Below are 6,404 nucleotides of genomic sequence, written 5' to 3'. Positions count from 1 at the left end.
TTTCAACTTCATTTCATGTCCCTCATGCCTCAAATAAAGGGAACGTTCATCAAGATTGAGCATTTTAAAATGAAGCCATGCCCATCTCAAAAGAAGATGACAAGAGTTCGTGTGAGCAATATCACATAATACTTCTTTCACACATTATCCTGTACTGAATTTGATCCTTGCTTGATTCGGATGAAAGCTTTGTGGTAACTAGAGTTTCTCCACCAATCTTTGGCTTACAACATTGTGTTCGCTTTCGTAAACGAATGCAACTAAACATGGGTGGTCTTCGATTAAACACCTTGTTTCTCTACTTCCTTTTCCATCATCTCTATCTTTTCTTCCTTTTCTTTTTCTTCAATTTCCCTTCCTTCTGTAGTTTTGTATTTCTTCTTTTTCTATTTTCTCCTTCAGCCTATGTTGATCCTTACTGGCTTGTCTTGGTATCATAAATTTCAACTTAATTTCATGTCCCTCATGCCTCAAATAAAGGGAACGTTCATCAAGATTTAGCGTTTTAAAATGAAGCCATGCCCATTTCGAAAGAAGATGACAAGAGTTCGTGGGAGCAATATCACATAATACTTCTCCCACAAATTGTCCTGTAATGAATTTGATCCTTGATTGATTCGGATGGAAGCTTGTTGGTACATAAACTTTTTCCACCAATCTTACGCTTACAACATTGTTGTCGCTTTCGTAAATGAATGCAACTAAACAAGGGTGGCCTTCGATTAAACAGCTTCTTTTTCTACTACCTTTTCCATCATCTTTTTCTTTACTTCCTTTTCTTTTTCTTCAATTTCCCTTCCTTCTGCAGTTTATATTTCTTCTTTTTCTATTCTTTCTCTTTCTATTTCCTCCTTCAGCCTATGTTGATCCTTACTGGCTTGTCTTGGTGTCATAAGTTTCAACTTCATTTCATGTCCCTCATGCCTCAAATAAAGGGAACGTTCATCAAGATTGAGCATTTTAAAATGAAGCCATGCCCATCTCAAAAGAAGATGACAAGAGTTCGTGTGTGCAATATCACATAATACTTCTTTCACACATTATCCTGTACTAAATTTGATCCTTGATTGATTCGGATGAAAGCTTTGTGGTAACTAGAGTTTCTTCACCAATCTTTGGCTTACAACATTGTGTTTGCTTTCGTAAACGAATGCAACTAAACATGGGTGGTCTTCGATTAAACACCTTGTTTCTCTACTTCCTTTTCCATCATCTTTATCTTTTCTTCCTTTTCTTTTTCTTCAATTTCCCTTCCTTCTGTAGTTTGTATTTCTTCTTTTTCTATTTCCTCCTTCAGCCTATGTTGATCCTTACTGGCTTGTCTTGGTGTCATAAATTTCAACTTCATTTCATGTCCCTCATGCCTCATATAAAGGGAACGTTCATCAAGATTGAGCATTTTTAAATGAAGCCATGCCGATCTCAATAGAAGATGACAAGAGTTCGTGTCAGCAATATAACATAATACTTTCTTCACACATTATCCTGTACTGAATTTGATCCTTGCTTGATTCGGATGAAAGCTTTGTGGTAACTAGAGTTTCTCCACCAATCTTTGGCTTACAACATTGTGTTCGCTTTCGTAAACGAATGCAACTAAACATACGTGGTCTTCGATTAAACACCTTGTTTCTTTACTTCCCTTTCCATCATCTTTATCTTTTCTTCCTTTTATTTTTCTTCAATTTCCCTTCCTTCTGTAGTTTGTATTTCTTCCTTTTCTATTTTCTCCTTCAGCCTATGTTGATCCTTACTGGCTTGTCTTGGTGTCATAAATTTCAACTTCATTTCATGTCCCTCATGCCTCAAATAAAGGGAACGTTCATCAAGATTGAGCATTTTAAAATGAAGCCATGCCCATCTCAAAAGAAGATGACAAGAGTTCGTGTGAGCAATATCACATAATACTTCTTTCACACATTATCCTGTACTGAATTTGATCCTTGCTTGATTCGGATGAAAGCTTTGTGGTAACTAGAGTTTCTCCACCAATCTTTGGCTTACAACATTGTGTTCGCTTTCGTAAACGAATGCAACTAAACGTGGGTGGTCTTCGATTAAACACCTTGTTTCTCTACTTGCTTTTCCATCATCTTTATCTTTTCTTCCTTTTCTTTTTCTTCAATTTCCCTTCCTTCTGTAGTTTTGTATTTCTTCTTTTTCTATTTTCTCCTTCAGCCTATGTTGATCCTTACTGGCTTGTCTTGGTATCATAAATTTCAACTTAATTTCATGTCCCTCATGCCTCAAATAAAGGGAACGTTCATCAAGATTTAGCGTTTTAAAATGAAGCCATGCCCATTTCAAAAGAAGATGACAAGAGTTCGTGGGAGCAATATCACATAATACTTCTCCCACAAATTGTCCTGTAATGAATTTGATCCTTGATTGATTCGGATGGAAGCTTGTTGGTACATAAACTTTTTCCACCAATCTTACGCTTACAACATTGTTGTCGCTTTCGTAAATGAATGCAACTAAACAAGGGTGGCCTTCGATTAAACAGCTTGTTTTTCTACTACCTTTTCCATCATCTTTTTCATTACTTCCTTTTCTTTTTCTTCAATTTCCCTTCTTTCTGCAGTTTATATTTCTTCTTTTTCTATTCTTTCTTTTTCTATTTCCTCCTTCAGCCTATGTTGATCCTTACTGGCTTGTCTTGGTGTCATAAGTTTCAACTTCATTTCATGTCCCTCATGCCTCAAATAAAGGGAATGTTCATCAAGATTGAGCATTTTAAAATGAAGCCATGCCCATCTCAAAAGAAGATGACAAGAGTTCGTGTGAGCAATATCACATAATACTTCTTTCACACATTATCCTGTACTGAATTTGATCCTTGCTTGATTCGGATGAAAGCTTTGTGGTAACTAGAGTTTCTCCACCAATCTTTGGCTTACAACATTGTGTTCACTTTCGTAGAAGAATGCAACTAAACATGGGTGGTCTTCGATTAAACACCTTGTTTCTCTACTTCCTTTTCAATCATCTTTATCTTTTCTTCCTTTTCTTTTTCTTCAATTTCCCTTCCTTCTGTAGTTTTGTATTTCTTCTCTTTCTATTTTCTCCTTCAGCCTATGTTGATCCTTACTGGCTTGTCTTGGTGTCATAAATTTCAACTTCATTTCATGTCCCTCATGCCTCAAATAAAGGGAACGTTCATCATGATTTAGCGTTTTAAAATGAAGCCATGCCCATTTCAAAAGAAGATGACAAGAGTTCGTGGGAGCAATATCACATAATACTTCTCCCACACATTGTCCTGTAATGAATTTGATCCTTGATTGATTCAGATGGAAGCTTGTTGGTACATGAACTTTCTCCACCAATCTTACGCTTTCAACATTGTTGTCGCTTTCGTAAATGAATGCAACTAAACATGGGTGGCCTTCGATTAAACACGTTGTTTCTCTACTACCTTTTCCATCAACCTTTTCTTTACTTCCTTTTCTTTTTCATCAATTTCCCTTCCTTCTGCAGTTTATATGTCTTCTTTTTTCTATTCTTTCTTTTTTTATTTCCTCCTTCAACCTATGTTGATCCTTACTGGCTTGTCTTGGTGTCTTAAATTTCAACTTCATTTCATGTCCCTCATGCCTCAAATAAAGGGAACGTTCATCAAGATTGAGCATTTTAAAATGAAGCCATGCCCATCTCAAAAGAAGATGACAAGAGTTCGTGTGAGCAATATCACATAATACTGCTTTCACACATTATCCTGTACTGAATTTGATCCTTGCTTGATTCGGATGGAAGCTTGTTGGTACCTGAACTTTCTCCACCGATCTTTCGCTTACAACATTGTTGTCGCTTTCGTAAATGAATGCAACTAAACATGGATGGCCTTCGATTAAACACCTTGTTTCTCTACTACCTTTTCTATCATCTTTTTCTTTACTTCCTTTTCTTTTTCTTCAATTTCCCTTCCTTCTGCAGTTTATATGTCTTCTTTTTCTATTCTTTCTTTTTCTATTTTCTCCTTCAGCCTATGTTGATCCTTACTGGCTTGTCTTGGTGTCATAAATTTCAACTACATTTCATGTCCCTCATGCCTCAAATAAAGGGAACGTTCATCAAGATTGAGCATTTTAAAATGAAGCCATGCCCATCTCAAAAGAAGATGGCAAGAGTTCGTGTGTGCAATATCACATAATACTTCTTTCACACATTATCCTGTAATAAATTTGATCCTTGATTGATTCGGATGAAAGCTTTGTGGTAACTAGAGTTTCTTCACCAATCTTTGGCTTACAACATTGTGTTTGCTTTCGTAAACGAATGCAACTAAACATGGGTGGTCTTCGATTAAACACCTTGTTTCTCTACTTCCTTTTCCATCATCTTTATCTTTTCTTCCTTTTCTTTTTCTTCAATTTCCCTTCCTTCTGTAGTTTGTATTTCTTCTTTTTCTATTTCCTCCTTCAGCCTATGTTGATCCTTACTGGCTTGTCTTGGTGTCATAAATTTCAACTTCATTTCATGTCCCTCATGCCTCATATAAAGGGAACGTTCATCAAGATTGAGCATTTTTAAATGAAGCCATGCCGATCTCAATAGAAGATGACAAGAGTTCGTGTCAGCAATATAACATAATACTTTCTTCACACATTATCCTGTACTGAATTTGATCCTTGCTTGATTCGGATGAAAGCTTTGTGGTAACTAGAGTTTCTCCACCAATCTTTGGCTTACAACATTGTTTTCGCTTTCGTAAACGAATGCAACTAAACATACGTGGTCTTCGATTAAACACCTTGTTTCTTTACTTCCCTTTCCATCATCTTTATCTTTTCTTCCTTTTATTTTTCTTCAATTTCCCTTCCTTCTGTAGTTTGTGTTTCTTCCTTTTCTATTTTCTCCTTCAGCCTATGTTGATCCTTACTGGCTTGTCTTGGTGTCATACATTTCAACTTCATTTCATGTCCCTCATGCCTCAAATAAAGGGAACGTTCATCAAGATTGAGCATTTTAAAATGAAGCCATGCCCATCTCAAAAGAAGATGGCAAGAGTTCGTGTGTGCAATATCACATAATACTTCTTTCACACATTATCCTGTAATAAATTTGATCCTTGATTGATTCGGATGAAAGCTTTGTGGTAACTAGAGTTTCTTCACCAATCTTTGGCTTACAACATTGTGTTTGCTTTCGTAAACGAATGCAACTAAACATGGGTGGTCTTCGATTAAACACCTTGTTTCTCTACTTCCTTTTCCATCATCTTTATCTTTTCTTCCTTTTCTTTTTCTTCAATTTCCCTTCCTTCTGTAGTTTGTATTTCTTCTTTTTCTATTTCCTCCTTCAGCCTATGTTGATCCTTACTGGCTTGTCTTGGTGTCATAAATTTCAACTTCATTTCATGTCCCTCATGCCTCATATAAAGGGAACGTTCATCAAGATTGAGCATTTTTAAATGAAGCCATGCCGATCTCAATAGAAGATGACAAGAGTTCGTGTCAGCAATATAACATAATACTTTCTTCACACATTATCCTGTACTGAATTTGATCCTTGCTTGATTCGGATGAAAGCTTTGTGGTAACTAGAGTTTCTCCACCAATCTTTGGCTTACAACATTGTGTTCGCTTTCGTAAACGAATGCAACTAAACATACGTGGTCTTCGATTAAACACCTTGTTTCTTTACTTCCCTTTCCATCATCTTTATCTTTTCTTCCTTTTATTTTTCTTCAATTTCCCTTCCTTCTGTAGTTTGTGTTTCTTCCTTTTCTATTTTCTCCTTCAGCCTATGTTGATCCTTACTGGCTTGTCTTGGTGTCATACATTTCAACTTCATTTCATGTCCCTCATGCCTCAAATAAAGGGAACGTTCATCAAGATTGAAACTTTTAAAATAAAGCCATGCCCATCCCAAAAGAAGATGATAAGAGTTCGTGTGAGCAATATCACATAATACTTCTTTCACACATTATCCTGTACCGAATTTGATCCTTGCTTGATTCGGATGAAAGCTTTGTGGTAACTAGAGTTTCTCCACCAATCTTTCGCTTACAACATTGTGTTCGCTTTCGTAAACGAATGCAACTAAACATGGGTGGTCTTCGATTAAACAACTTGTTTCTCTACTTCTTTTTCCATCATCTTTATCTTTTCTTCCTTTTATTTTTCTTCAATTTCCCTTCCTTCTATAGTTTGTATTTCTTCCTTTTCTATTTTCTCCTTCAGCCTATGTTGATCCTTACTGGCCTGTCTTGGCGTCACAAATTTCAACTTCATTTCATGTCCCTCATGCCTCAAATAAAGGGAACGTTCATCAAGATTGAGACTTTTAAAATGAAGCCATGCCCATCCCAAAAGAAGATGATAAGAGTTCGTGTGAGCAATATCACATAATACTTCTTTCACACATTATCCTGTACTGAATTTGATCCTTGCTTGATTCGG

Source organism: Vigna unguiculata, chromosome 1 (genome assembly GCF_037176805.1).
Source record: "Vigna unguiculata cultivar grain cowpea cultivar isolate G323 ecotype 2 chromosome 1, ASM3717680v1, whole genome shotgun sequence".
NCBI lineage: Eukaryota > Viridiplantae > Streptophyta > Magnoliopsida > Fabales > Fabaceae > Vigna > Vigna unguiculata.
This window is presented reverse-complemented; position numbering follows the sequence as displayed.